Genomic DNA, 15,858 nt, shown 5'->3' on the forward strand with positions numbered 1-15,858 from the left:
TTTAGTGAATATAGATGTCAAAGCTGAGCTTGGTGAGATTCTCTTCCTGTCATTCCCCAAATGGAATTTAATTTTGTAACTAATTACTCAGACATCAAAAACTGGTAATCCAAAAGGAAATAAATGAGATATTCCCAACTCTCATCTGAAGACAGGAAAAGTTTGCTTACATCAAATAAAAGAGATGTCCAGCAGTAAGTTTTATATTTGACCACGTCAGATGAGATGTGGATATTAAACAGATTTATCTCCCTGTTATGTATTTCCTTTGCTGCCCCATTACCCCAAAGAGCTTGGCTTGATTAATGATACAAGAAAATAAACAGACGCACCAGTCACAGGAGATGAAAAATAGGGCAAGGCCGATGGTGCAAAATCAGGTAGCTACTTTTTTACTCTTTCTGAAGAAATACTGCAAGACAAACAGATTTCCCTGACAAAGCCTACGTAGGGAATTTTTGGAAATCTGAGTAATAAAAGATATTTTAACCTGATTTTGCACCGTTGGCCTCAGCCTATTTTTTAGCTCCTTGATTAATGATGCTTCAGAGATGCCAGGTAAGAAGGCAAAATATCGCTGTATTTTGCAAGCATAATCAGTGCTCTGTGCTGTGTGGTTTTCATTTTTTCTAGTATGAAGTATGCACAGAACTTAATATTTTTGTTTGTTTGTTTAAAGTGCAAGTCACCTTTTCTTATCTGCTTTCCCCCAATACCTTTCCATGGTTGGATCCAAAGTTTTATAGTAGTGTCACAACTGCAGGGGAATTATTGTTCATCAGGTTTCCCCTCCTTCCAAAATGTCATAGCTGAGGGTTGGTTGGAGGACCCTCAAGAATAGAATGCTGTCCGGGGAGGGGAGGCGGCTGCCAGTGTTCCCTCTAAGCTGAGTTAGTGTGAGTCAGGTCACAGTTTTTTAGCCTCCGGCTCACAGATTTTTGTCTTAGCTCAGGAAGGATGGCTCCAGAGCTGTCTTTCACAAAGTCTCTTACTGGAATAAATGTTCCTCTGTAAGGTGGCACTGGACTACTGTTTTGTTTTGCTACAATAGACTAGCATAGATACCCCACCTGAATTGATAGACTATAGCTAGTGTCTCACCATGATTACGCTATTATGATTTTTAAGGAGAATATTTTTATTCCAGTTTGTTTGAAGACATAAACCCATTAAGCATGGGGGAAATCCTGCTTAACTTGTCAAGGGAGAGGTCACTGAAAAATTAATAATGAATTCCCCCCCCCCCGGCCTGTCTTTTCTTTTTCTTTATTTTTTTTTGAGAAATTATTATTTTCTTACTACAAACACTACAAAAAACACTACAAATACTAACACTAAACTAAAAATAAGCTATACAAAGATCATATATAACAGTTAAATGCATGTTTAGTTAAAGCTCTCTCTATAAAAAAGATAGTTTTTGGAATATAGCTAATTTCTACCACTTCTATTACAAACTGGTAAATATATAATTGAATCAAGTAAGTACATCTCAAACAATAAGACTTTTAAGCTTATACAATTCTGTTATATCTGTTTCTTCCCCTTATTTTTCTACTTATCAAATTTCCATTTGACTTTCAGGACTTTTGAGGCCGCCGCCCCTAATTCTGATTCAGAGTCTTCTTCTGGATTACTGCTCACTGTAGATTCCGGACCCATATGTCCTGGTTTCTTCTTCGATATCTTGTTCCTCTGCTGTATCTTTTTCGCTCTCTGGTTTTTGTTGCTGTTCCAAGAACATCTTCGCTTTTAAAACAGAGTCTATCTTCTTTCAGGACTTTTGGGGCTGCTGCCCCTGATTCTGATTCAGAGTCTTCTTCTGGATTACTGCTAGCTGTTGATTCGAATTCTTCTGTTCCATGAGTGCTGCTTTTTTCTCTAATGTTTTGTTCCTCTGCTGTATCTTTTTTATTCGCTGGTCTTTGTTGCTGTTCCAAGAACAGCTTCGTTTTTAAAAGTCTATCTTTTCTTTTTTATCCTTGTAGTTGAAGACCAATCCTTTGGGTACTATCCATCTGTAGGGTGTGGAATTTTTCTGCAAGAAGCTGGTTAAATTTTTGTATTGTGTCCTCTTCCCTCTTATTTCAAATTGAATGTCTTTTAAGACTCTGATTTATTCATCTTTGATTTTTAAGGTAGTCCCATTTGTGGCCTTGAGTGACATGTCTCTTGTTGATCTTTTAGAGAATCTCGCCACTATCTCCCCAGGCAGGTTTCTTTTTTTAATAAATTCTGGATATGTCCGATAGATCATATCAGCTTTGTAGTATATCCGCCGTTAAACCTGTCATTGGGGCCATCGCTTCACTTAAAATTGTCTTCAGATTCTCGCCGTGCTATTCAGGAACACCTTGAAATCTCAGAACAAACGCTGATTTTTCCATTTGTAGTCTTAAAAGTTGGTCTTTATCGGAGGATCTTTGTTTTCCCATCACCTTTAGTCTTTGATTAATCGCTTTTGTTTTGGCTTCAGCCTTTTTCATTGATTTTGCAGTCTCCTCTGTTTTTAAGTTCGTCTCTTTAAGCTGTTTTTGGAGCGCATCAAAATTCTTGTTGAGGTTAGTCATCTGCTCCAGCAGAGGGTGCAATGCAGTAGCCAACATGTTCGGAAAGTCAGTATTTACTTCTGGTTTAGCCACCGGATGTGTTGATCTTGTAGTTCCAGGAGAGTGTCTCGGTCTCGTCGCCATATTATCTGCCTGCCCAGCCATTGTTTATATTTCAAGGAAAGTTTTTAAAAGTCAGTAAAAGTTGCTTCAAAGGCTCCGTTTGGTTGGATTTGTGCTTTGCTTGATTCAATTGACCACCAACATTTCTCATAGTCCCTCTCGCTAAAAGAGTTTGCTTAAAGTTGTGTGAGCTAGCTTCCTCCCTCTCCGTCGGTGGCAATTGGGGCTTCGGATATGCACTTTACCAAATAACCAGTCAAAAAGGAATTAGCACTCATGCTTCATTCCATGCCTGCTACGGAGGTAGGGAGAGCTTTATTTTCACTGGATCTCTTGTTCGCTCACCCAGTGTGCACCTCTTGGAGTCATGATGGCGCCGCGGCAATTAGACCTATCAGGGCTTGGAGGTGCCTCAATCCCTTGGCCACAGCCTCAGGAGAGGCAACCTCCAGTACCCCAGGCTGGGAGTCCCCTACAAGGACTCCAGGGGGGGGGTCCGGATCAATTGGCCCCCGCTCCCATCCGCCACGTCACGGGCCGCTCTTTTCAGAGCACCGAAGGAGCAGGCGTGCCATGGAAGTCGCCAAAACCGGAAGTCCCCCCTGCCTGTCTTTTCATGTTACTATCTCTGAGAATATTATACAGGACCTACTTGTTTATCACTTTTTTTTGCATAATCCTGCACATTTGCTAAGAACCAGCTATGATTTCTAAAAGCTGAAAGCAATAGGTAGTTCCTTGATTTCCTGCACTTGAATTTTCTGATGCAGAGAAAGAGATCTTATTCCTTCTCCAAGTCCTTAATCAAAGCAAGAAATGATCACAAAACTATTCACTATAGAATTACTATTTTTCTTTTTCTGTTTTATAACTGCCTGATGTGAAGCCTTTTCATTTACTGTCCCCTTTGGGTGTCATGGCTAGGATGATCCATTTTTATGGCAATTTCCTCCAAGCTATTTCCTTTGCATGACTAAAGGTAGTGTCTTCATCTCCATAATTCTTTTTGCTATAATGGTAATCTGTTTTATATATTTCCTTTGTTGACTACCTTATTACACCGAAGGACAGTTTAAACTTATGTTTACTGTGCTCTCAGTTGCCCTTAAAATCTTACATTGTGAAGACTGCATAAAGGATAGGTCACCCAGTGGTACTCAGCTGATATAAAGATCTAAGGCGGTTGTCAACCCTGCAAGTATGTTTTGGAAATTAATTTAGGCTTTTTTCCTGTTATTATTAACTTTTCTCTCTACATATGCTTAGGATGTTTTTAAATTATCATTGAGGAATTGGTTGTTGAATATGTTACAACAGTAGACACTAGACAGTTGGAGAATATGACAGGAAATTGAGTTTAATGCAGATACAGTAGTAGTAATAATAATAATAATACCCAGGAAAGCTATGCAGTCCTCAAGAATTTGGCCACTATTGGATCGATCATCATATTACCATTAGATTTGCATTCTGCTGTGTTTCTACAGGAACTTCTCTGGTATGTCCAACCACAGTTATGATTAATACCATCCTGTAACCACAAGATGTCATGAGATATTCCTTTTGGTTTGCCAAGATAATTTCTGGATTATTGTTTGAACAATTAAAAGAACCCAAGATCAGTTTCTTTCCATGTTCAATCTGTAACCATACAATCCTGCTTTTTTAAAATAGCGTAGATATGATATATCTAGACTTGGTAGAAGCATGTGGATTGCTTCTAGCAGAACAGGTTTCTCATTCTGCAGGTGAATCAGCTGTCACCTGGGAGTGGAAGGTACTCCTTGTCTTGGCATTTGAGTGAATCATTTCCTTGTATTCACTGTGTTGGAACTTGGATTTACAGACGTTTCTCTGAAATTGCCACTATTATGTTTTTTAAAGTGTTCTTAACAGACAAGTGTTGCACAAAACTATTCATCTTTTTAATGAACTAATTATCTCAGTTATTTTTCTAGCCATGTCCCCCCTTTTAGTTAATCCCACTTTTGTTTATGGTATTTATTCATTCCCCACTCCTCCACATGCAGCTGCTGGTGTGACCTTGGGTCAGTCATAAGATTTTTCAGAGCTGTTCTCTCAAGGGCAGTTATCAAATGAGCTCTCTCAGCCCCACCTACTTCACAGGTTGTCTGTTGTGGGGAGGGGAAGCGAAAGGGATTGTAAGCCGCTCTGAGTCTCCTTCGGGTAGTGAAGGGCGGGGTATAAATCCGGTCTCTTCCTCCTTCTCCTCCCCCTCCTCCTCTTCTTCCTTAGCTGTCTTTCTCTTAAAATAGAACTCAAAGGCTAATGTCAATCAAATCCATATAAGTAACATCATCTCCCATATACATTTGCCTTGAGACTCAGGTAGTACCGTCAGTAAAGTAAGTCAATAAATGTCTGTTTGTTTACTTATTATATACTTGAGTTTGCTTTAAACTTGTTCTTAGTTTCTGTGCAGTTTTTCAGTGTGTTGGTTTTTTTAACATAAAATGTACTTATAGTGCCAGATTGCCCCATCTGAACAGGCAGAGTGCTATCGAAACTTCAGAAACTTCCCATTAATAGTTTAAGCTTGCCTTCCCCCTTCCAGGCAAATTAATTAATTCCTCTCTGCTGCTTGCTGAGCACTCATGAATAAATAATTGTCTGTCTGTCTGTCTGTCTGTCTGTCTGTCTATCTATCATCTATCTATCTATCTAAAATTCATGCCCCATTGCCACCTGTTTAGCATCCATGAGGCAGCAAAAATACAGTTATAATGATAAAATTCAATTAAAAATAAACAATAACACTAGAAGGAGGGTCAATAACTGTTATTGGGGGTATGCCAGGCACACACACAAAACCTCCACCTGCTGGTAAAAGACACCGATGGAGGGAGACAGACAGATTCCTGGGGACAGAGTTCCAGATTTTTGATGCCACGACAGAGAAGGCCATTTCTTGTGTTTCCGTCTGTCTGAGCTTCAGATGGCAGGGGTGACTGAATCAAGGCCTCCCAGGATGACTGGAATGAGTACGTATATTTGTATGGGAGAAGGTGGTACTTAAGGCATGTTGGTTCCAGGCTGTACAGGGCTTTAATTAACCTCTCCCTATAACCCACTCCAATCAACACTTTTGCTACAGCGTTCTGTACCGACTGCAGCTTCCAGACAGTTTCCAAGGGTAGTGCACATCAAGTGCATTGCAATAATCTAATCTATATGTTATAAAGGCATGTACCACAGTGGCATGATCTTTTCTGCCCAGGAAAGGCCACAGCTGGCTGACCAGCTGAAGCTGCTGAAAGTCATCCCTGGCCACCACTGCTACCTAGTTGTCCAACAGGAGTCCCAGGTCAGGAGCATCCCTAGGTTACAAACCTAGTCCTTTAAGGGGAGTTCAGCCCCATCAAGAAAACAAAGAACTAATTTCCCAGGTCAGACCTTCCCCCCACCAGTATCACCTCTGTTTTGTCAAGATTAAGTTTTAGCTTGTTAGCCCTCATCCATTCCCACACTGCCTCCAGGCACTTGTTCACAGTTTCCACAGCCTCCCTGGGATCTCCTGGTAGCATAAGACAGAGGTGAGTGTCATCTTCATGTTGATGGCAGCTCAGCCCAGATCTCCAGATGACATCTCCCAGTGGCCTTACAGTGGTTGAAAAAGCAAGGGGGACAAGATGGAACCTGGGGAACTGCTAGGTTGGCAGGAGCTGGGGCCAGAGACGAGGGCTCACTCCATCACGTGGCACTAGGGTCTCAAACTGCCGATCTACAGACCTTCCGGTCTGCAGCTCAGCATCTTAATTTCTTTAGATCATAATCAAATAATTTATTTATTATCTGTTTCCATGCTCAAACACTCAGGTATGCCTAACAGCTCAGTCCTAAAATCTTTGTACTCTTTACTATTAGAGTGTTTTGAATTAGTCTCACAGTCATTTTGCCATAGGAGTATCGTAGTTTAGCTAAAGGCACAGTGGGACAGAGGAATACAAACACCCCAACCAAGCTATGATTCTTTCATGCAATAAGACAGTGGAGAGCTGTCTCTTGGTGGTTGCCCAGCTCTGCCTGTTGTATTTATCTAATCCACACTTTATTGCAGAGATCAGAGATATGCTTTGTTGACTCTGGCTTTACGAATGTGTGATAATGTAGTTCCATCTATGTTGGTGTCTGAAATTCTTTCACATTAAGACCCAAAAGTGCTTTTTTTAAAAATCAGTTGCCAGCTTGTAAAAAAAGTCCTATCATTAACAGTCTTGCTCAAGACTTGTAAACTGAGGGCCATGGGTTCCTTGACTGAGTCACTCCATCTCATGTTGGGTCTCCCTCTTAAGTGCTGCCTTCAACTTTTCCTAGCATGATTGTCTTTTCCAGTGAGTCTCGTCTTCTCATAATGTGATCAAAGCAAATTTATTAAATGAAGCTAACTAATTAAACAGGATTGAATACTGTAGTTTTTTGGGGGGAGGGGTGTTAATGATGTGAAATGTCCTCTTGTAATCATGATGATACACACACGTTACTCTGGAAATCTTCACTATCACCCCATCATAACTGAAGAGTTTGTTATTCTGTACTATAAGCTTCTTCGCAGAAATGTAGATGAAGCATTTTAGATGTTATTGTTTTGACCTGTAAAGAAAATCTTCAAGAAACTCTGAGCAGATGTTTATATCTTGCAGCATTTCAAACATTCTTGTCTCTGGAATGTACAGGTTTATGGCCTCAGGACTATGGTGAGATAGGATTCCAATTTCAGACTTGAGGTAAAACCGTCTTGCATTCCTTAAAGCAATCTTCTAGTTAGGAATTTTTTCTTCTTGCCCACTCATATTTCAGAATTTGTATGTATTTCTGTTTAGTCGCTTGATAGCGGTGGCTCAAGTGGTTAAGACACTGAACTGCAGGCTGTGGAAGGTCAGTAGTTCAGCAGTTCAAGACCCGAGTTGCCGCATGACGGAGTGAGCTCCCGTCTCCAGTTCCAGCTCCTGCCAACCTAGCAGTTCGAAAGCAAGAAATTGCAAGTAGATAAATAGGTACCACTTCGGTGGGAAGGTAACAGCGTTCCGTGCGCCTTGGTGTTTAGTCATGCCGGCCACATGACCACGGAAAGGTCTTCAGACAGCGCTGGCTCTTCAGCTTTGAAACGGAGATGAGCACCGCAACCCTAGAGTTGGATTCGAGTGGCTTTCGAGCAAGGGGACCTTTACCTTTACCTTTTTAGAACACTCTAGAAAGAAATCTGTAAGGCATCACCTATATCTAACATTGAATCAGACTTCCAGGTAGACAGAAAACTAAAACAGGGAGGGGTTCTAATTCCCCCCCCCTCCAAGATGAGGGATGTTGCAAATGCAGACAACTTCCAGCCTTGGGCTGGAAGTGGGTGGAGGAGGGAATAGGACCTGGAGCCACCACCGGTCAGATGAGGGTCAAGCAAGCAGAGGGGGAAGAGGGGAAGCTGGAGGCATTGCCACATGAGCTGCGTGAGTAGCGGTGTGCAAAAATATATATCATTTTTTTTCCAATTCAGGTCCAGTGGGGTTTAACTCAGCCTTCTAGTCATGCCCCAATAAAAGCTGAATAAGATCGGCTTTTATTCGGGCACAGCTATTTCAGAAGCTGAATACAGATTTCTGATCGGTGTTTTTTTGGTATTTATTCAGCCGAATACAGATCTCTGCGAGAGCCATTTTGGTGTAGTTGTTTGGATCGTGGACTCTAATCTGGGAGAACTGACTTTGATTACCCACTCCTCCACATGCAGCTGCTGGTGTGACCTTGGGTCAGTCATAAGTTCTTTCAGAGCTGTTCTCTCAAAGCAGCTCTCGAAAGAGCTCTCTCAACCCCACCTACCTCACAGGGTGTCTGTTGTGGGGAGGGGAAGGGAAAGGGATTGCAAATGGCTCTGAGACTCCTTCGGGTAATGAAGGGTAATGAATCCAATCTCTTCTTCTTCTCTCTGATTGGTTGAATAGATACCTTAAAACTACCAATGATGTATTTTTCGGGTATTTATTTGGCTTGGTATATACCAAGTGCACACCCCTATGGGTGAGTGAGGAGAAGAAGCAGGAGACACCATCACACCAGCTAGCCAGTGGGTGACCAGCCAGATGAGGAGGAGTGAGAGCCCCTGCCACCAGCAGGGCAAGCGGGCAAGAGCAGGAGCCACCACCACTGCCGCCTTTTGCCATCACAGCTGCAGCTGCTGCATCCTCATGAGCTGGAGGGGGGAGGCAGCAGCACTGTAGTCAAGCAGGCTGGCAAGTAGTCTACCAAGCAAACCAGCGGGGAAGGATGAGATTGCCCCCCACAAGTCTTGTAGGTCCCCACTTATAATCAATTAATTTGTCTTGCTGTTCTGCGGCAGACCAATGCAGCTGTCCACCTGAAACCATTATCCAGCATTGGAACGCACTAGAAAATTGGTAGACAAAAAAGAAAAATGAAGCTATTGAAAAACATAAATGCAGCCAGCCCAGTTTATGGCTGGATTTATGTTGGGAAGCAGCCGCTGAAGACTTGCTGCTTCTTTCCCTGCACAGTCTTAAATCACCTAAAGAATCACTTTCAATTAAGGAAAGGGCCTGAGAGGGAGGGGGTTTAAATACCTCTTATCCAGTGCTGTGGCCCTAATCTATATTATCCCATCTGCAGCTGCTTTCTAGTCCCAAATAACTCATTTGGAATTTCACTCATAGTACTCCAGCATGACATATGATGGCTTCTAAAAGTATGAAGAAGTTGCCCATATGGAGCTTTGGAAAGTGTCACTGCATTAGATTCCCTTCATCTACCCATGTGGGACATGTGGAACTCTTTTCTTTATGCAATAATAAACATTCCAAAAGACCTGCAGCTCAGTTGCGTTTTCTTGTAGTGTGCAAATCAAGGAGCACCTTGTATTGAGGTGGCTATAGCTACCTTCTGTCGAAAGATATTTTGTTCTGTGTCTACCATTATGAGAGCCCACAGTCTATTTTGGTTTTTCATTGCAATGGAAGATCAGTGGTCTAAGACTTTTAACATGGTACATAAGGCATCTTGGATCCTACTACGTCCATAGGCTCCCTATACCAGTTATTCTACGTAACATTTAGGATAACACTGTTATACCATATCAATCTGCCATATGAGAAACCTCCCAGAGATTAAAGAGAGATTATTTGATACTAGAAACCCTTTTAAAATAAAAGGGAGGTAATTTATCTTTGTAGTTTAAAGCAATTTTATCTTTCCACTTTGATAAATCATTCTGAAGGATCAAGGCTTTTTTCCTGAAATCCAGCATATGCTGAAGTGAGCACAAGAGAGCACTATAGCATCTGAGAATCAGTAAAATGAATAGGTCTTGTCAGAGACTTCCTAAGCTCAAGAGAGAGCACAGGTGCCACTGAAACCAGAAATAACTCAAGAAACCACTGATTCGTGGAAGAAGAATCCTTTTTATTCTGGGTTTGCATACAAGAAATTTGGCATTTAACCATAAGTAAGGGCTGCCATTGAAAAGCTAGACAATTTTGAGCCAAGTTTGTCATTTGACATTTAGACAAAACCAGTGTATGTGAGGTAGAAATCCTATTCCCCTAAATTATATCATGTTCACATGAAAGTAATATCTATGTAGTAAACTCTCAGTACACTAGAATTTTTGTTCTCTTTAAGTCAGGGGTGTCAAACATTTGGCCCAGGGGCCGGATGAGGCCCCCGGAGGGCTTCTATCAGTCCCGCAGGGGAACTCGCTGTCTTCTGCTTCTTCTTCCAGTTCTGCTGCTGCTGCATCATCGTAGGTTTGCAGCTTACAGATACACACCTGAACAGCAAACTCAAGATTGCAACAGCACAGACATTTTGATGCAATAATTCAGAACAAGAGGTGTCAGTTATCAGACACTGTTAAATAAACAAAATATTGCAAGAGTGCTAATGTTTTAAGCATGTTTTTATTTTAAGTTAAAAAAACACCTTTGTGTTTGTGTCCTTTATAAAGTTTATATCTCCGCTACCTGGCATTACATTTTATGAAACACATGGCCCGGCCCAACAAGGTCTCATTTATGTCAGATCCGGCTCTCATAACAAATGAATTCGACACCCCTGCTTTAAGGATTGAAATATAACCACTGTAGTGTGTTTGCTGCGGAAGAACTACCTTTGTGGAGTAGACTTTGTAGAATTTGGGGCCATCTTCATCAAGCATTCTGCATGGGTCAGTAAACACCCATTGCAGCCCAAACCCTAGTGCCTCGCAGTACTAGTGCATTTTGTTATCATGCTTCCTGTCCAATCCTGACAAGCCATACCTACATCCCAAGGGAGTGAATCTTGACCATGTAGAAATGGTGTTTCAAGAAAACACAACCATACCACTGCACTAATCGTAGAATTGGCCTAACTGAGGAGGGGTTGAGGCAACAGCAAAGAGGGCCTAGGAGCTGAGTGGATGATTGATATTACCTAAGCAAAGCCACTCCATCGTTTCCTAAGGTATCTCAGCCAATATTGAAAAGGTGTACTTCTTTTCTAGGCAGGTAAATTTATGGGAACTCTGGAATATTGTCACAAATTTTATCAAATATGGTTATCTTGTATAAAAAGAATGTATGAACTGTTGAGGTGAGGCACAAAGTCATTGCGACATAGTGCTAAGAGTATTAGCACACCCTTTTGATTTACACATAAAGGGGGCAGCCTTAGATAATGTGAATGCAGTCATGTTCAAATATTGGGATGTATTTGAGAAGAAAGAATACTGGACTAACAGTTTTAAGAATTTAGCAGTATATCCTGTATCACAAAAGATAAATGTTACTTTTAAACTAGAGATTCATACTGTGCCAACCTTTGAAACACCTCTGGATATGTGAAAATATTTGAAACTGAGGTAGAAATTGATGAAAATGGAACAAGCAGGATCCAAAGAGAAGTGCTGAATGAAGACAAGAGTGAGAAAATGGACGTTGTCAACTATAAAGTGAAACTATTTCTCCAGGGTAATACTAGAGTTCTGCCATGTTATGTGTGACCCTGGACTGCACAACCTGCCATTAATCAGAAAAACAGCAACAAGAGTTACCTATCCTCTTGAGAATGAGACATATTCTTTAACATTTTTTATTGATTCCAGAGAATCACACAACAACTTGAATATTAACACCCTAACATGACACCCAGCTAAATATTACTCTGAATAAGGCATCAGTTGCTGCCGCCTTTATCTGGTCCAGTGTCTGAATGTGGTGGTCAAATGACTGAGGACGAATAAACTAAAGCTGAATCCAGATAAAGCTGAGGCATTGCTGTCCGGAATGGGTGCTGCTTTAGATAAGATTGCTTTTCCTACCATCAGTGGTGGTCTCCTTTTGCTAAAAGACTCTGTTAAGAGCTTGGGATTCTTGCTGGATCCTGGTCTCCTGCTGGGGAAACAGGTTCCATGACAGTGAAAAATGCTTTTTTTCAGCTACATCTAGTTGGAAAGCTGGTGTGCCATTTGCAGACACCTGATCTGGCCATGCTTATCTATGCTTCAGTAACCTCAAGTCTGGCTTACCGTAACAAACGCTGCAGTTTGTGGCAACCTATTTGCTATCTGGGGCCAGCTCAGGATATCTATAATAGTTTCCAGGTACAATTCACAGCGTTGGTGGTCACCCTTAAAGCATCTCATGGTCACCTTTAAAGTCTGACATAGTTGAAGGACCATCTCTCCCTACATGTTCCCACATGGCAGCTTTGTTCTTTCCAACAGCGTCTACTGTCAGTGGCTAGGACATATTTGGCAACAGGCAGGACTTGAACAGAAACATAGCTATATCCCTAGGAGAAATAGTATGCAGGGCCTGGTCTCTGAGTTATTTAAAAACAGAATAAAATATACAATATGTTCTAGAATTCGGGACACAGATTTTTGGCCTGGATGAAAATGCCATGAGTTGAATATGCTTATCAGTAATGGACAGCCACAAAAAGTGGGGCTGGTGAAATCCAGAACAAACAAAACATTTGTAAATCAAAGTGAACTTTGGTGTTATAATAGTACATCATCATAAACATGTATGAATACACATATACAATAAACGTACCGCACATGATGGATTGGAGGATCCAGTGCTTCCATGAATGCCACAAGTTCACAGAAGTGTATTTTCTAGCTTTAACCCTGGCACGAAGATTCTTACACCATGCAAAAAGCTGCTTCAAACCCTTTAAAATAATATAAAGCATGGGTTGGATTTGACAGAAATTGCCCTCACTCTTGTGTAGCAAAGCTCAGGTTCATGGAGCTCATTCTACTGTCGATGAGGGAGGGAGATTCCAGCTGCAACTCCACCCCCCCCCCCCCCGCTGTCTATCACTCTACCAGTTGATTTTCACATGATATGTGGGGTGCTTTTGAAGGATGTTTTTGTGAACTCACTCCATTGATAGAAATATTGGATCCAACCCATTGTACACACTACTATGAACTTCTATGTAAAACCTTATTTGAAACGTATCATACAAATTACAGTGTTGCCTCAAAAGATTTGTGCTTCCAACAAAACTTAAATATGTAAAGGTGCTATAAGACAAGTGTTTATTAAAAAAAATCTAAAAAACAAGTTGCAAAACCACTTCAGAAATGCCATGGCACTTGACAAACAAGTTTAGAAAATCCCATCAGATCTGATTAATCAGATTAATATTAAATGTATTTATTTGCTTGTTTATTTATAGTCCATGTTTCTTGCTGGGACTTTAGGTGGATTACAGGATATAAAACAGTGCAATCAGACAGCATAAGAGAACAGTATGAACAGCAAACTATCTAAGACAATACTAAGACAAAGTAAACAGTACTGAAAGTGGAGTGCAAGGAACTGCTGTGATCAGGAGATCAGTTGGCAACCCAAAGCATAAGACATCCAAATAACACTCCTGTGGTACAGAATTAAAGGATGTTGTGAACAGCCAACTGCCTAAGGCAAGATATACTATAAACAGCGTGGTAAGTGGAATGACAAAGGTAAAGAACAATACAGTAAAAGAAGGATAATAGAATAAGCATTGCAACAAATTACAATCCTGTTCCGTTGTAAGCATGCAGTGGGTGAAAGGACACCCAGTTCTTATGGCGGTGTCAGCATGGGGCCAAATCCATTTTCAGGAAAGCCGGCCTGCGTGCCCATTTTCCTGAGTATGGGGATCTCCTTAAGGGATTCTGGCATGATGGGGCCGGGAGGGGGCACTGCCGGAGATTACCCTCACACTCAGGTAGCAGGAGAGACCACTCCTGGACGGACGCCCTTGTAGGATCCAGCAACCTGTTACCCCAGGGTTTCACACAACCCCCACAGGGAGGCTGGGGCGGGCAAGGGATCACCAACTGGCAGGTGGGTCCGTCAATAAACAGGATCCAGCACTCCATGCTGTGCCAATGCTTCTTGCAGCTGTAACCAATAAAGTTCTGGCCAGTTTTATTCCAATTTTATTCTAAAAGCAGTGTGTGCATGTTTTATTTGAACCTTGGGTCTTGGTACCGGGGGCATTGTTAAGGGAACGAGTGAACCCCCGCCTCGGTGCCCTCCTCACCTCCCTTTGGTGCTGGTGATGCAAACAGGGGTCTGCAGTAGAAGTGGAAAATCAATGGAATTGCTGCCTCCTCTTCTACAAATGGAACTTCTGTCCTTTCATAGGAACTACATCATGGGATGCATGCCACTAACATTAACAAAGAGAACAAATTGTCTGTTTAGTTCATAAAATTGCCTACTGTCTTCCTTAAATCGTAAAATAAGAAAGGCTTAGACATTAAATCACTGTAATAGGGAGATTTCATAGAGGAGGCAAAGTTGCAACTAATTTAACCAGGTTTGTAAATGCAATTGGACATCATCCCAGTGATATTTTGCAGCTAGAATAAAAATGTGTTAACAAAACTTCAGTGGAAATAAAGGTACCATAGCATTGCTTTCTCAGAATGTGCATTCATGTATACAATAAGAGGGTTATGAATCTCTCCAGCTTGGCTGAGTCTGAAAGAAATATTCTCTCTTTACTTTTCATTACATTATGAGCAATGGATTGAAGGGCATTTTGGGACACTCAGAATGAGAATCAAACAACTGGATTAGAGCTAGGTTTACCATTCCTTCTCTCTAACAGAAAATGCTTTTTGTTCTTCTCTAGACAAAGAACATAATTTTCTGTTATACTTCAGTAGAGCATTCTTTCCATGTGCCCACAGAACAATCTCCCTATTGATGTGCATGGGAAGTGCATCAGCATTAGCTTGGGGTTGAGGAGAGTGCATGAGTTTAAGACCACCCTCACAAGTGTCTTTTATAACCAACTATCGTTAATTTATCCTGTTTAACACAAAACTAAAGGATGGAGAAAGCAAACAAGCATGTCATTGTGCAAAAGAGCCATTGGTCAATGGTATGCATCTGATAACCAATGTGGTATGGGTTCAAATCCTCAGTCAGACATAAAACTCAGACTGCAGTCCTAGGTACACTTTCATGGGAGTGAGGCTATTAGATAAAATGGGACTTACTTATAGGTAGACTTGCCTAGGATTGCATCTTCAGTATTTGACCTGCTCTAGTCACTCTCCTCAAACTAACTACCTCACAGGGCAGTTGTGCGGATAACATGGTGAAGGAGAGAGCCATTTACACCCCATGAGGTCTTCCAAGAAAGGGTGGTCTTAAAAATGTTAAAGGGAGATAGACATCACTCAGGTAATGTAATCCATATTGGCCCTACTCTGTTTTTCATTTGCTGAGCAGACGTGGGTAGGTGAGACAGTGAAGATCTTACATGCAGATGTATAAGGAATTCTGTACATTGGATAAAAGCATCCAGGGTAGGGGGCACTGTGGGAGTATAGTACAGGAATTCTAGATGCCTAGGAATCATTTAGTATTAAGATCTCTGATCTTCCCTATTTCACCATTTCCTTCCAACCGTCTGTCCTCAAAACCATACAGCAGATGCCAAGTGATTCATTCTATATTTGTCCTTAGTACAGAAATCTTTGGTTAAAAATCAGGTTAACTGCTCAAATAAGTATTGGTCTGTTGTGAGGAAGAACCAGTCCTCATCAACCATTATCGTCCTCACATAGAATTGCCAAGCAAGAAGCCTTCGTTTTCTGTATGAAAGGTTTTCAGCCTCTGTATTAGAAATTCCTCTGCTGCTTTTTAGATCAAGGAAAGGG

At 41.3% G+C, this 15,858-nt stretch overlaps 1 protein-coding gene across 3 annotated transcripts in view; it reads left to right on the forward strand.

Moving 5' to 3' along the window:
- The window catches only part of MBP (myelin basic protein), a 198,256-nt gene that overhangs the window by 72,552 nt on the left and 109,846 nt on the right, over positions 1 to 15,858 (forward strand). Inside the window, exon 1 of one of the 3 annotated variants that reach the window (XM_015412839.1) lies at positions 4,981 to 5,038. The exons of 1 other annotated variant lie outside the window; for it this stretch is intronic. The gene's annotated coding sequence lies outside the window, so the exon portion shown is untranslated. Of the gene's footprint in view, positions 1 to 4,980; positions 5,039 to 15,858 lie in introns of those variants that run through there. One more of the 3 variants, XM_015412840.1, reaches the window with a different exon arrangement.

Source organism: Gekko japonicus, unplaced genomic scaffold (assembly GCF_001447785.1).
Source record: "Gekko japonicus isolate JY-2015 unplaced genomic scaffold, Gekko_japonicus_V1.1 scaffold1157, whole genome shotgun sequence".
Classification (NCBI taxonomy): Eukaryota; Metazoa; Chordata; class Lepidosauria; order Squamata; family Gekkonidae; genus Gekko; species Gekko japonicus.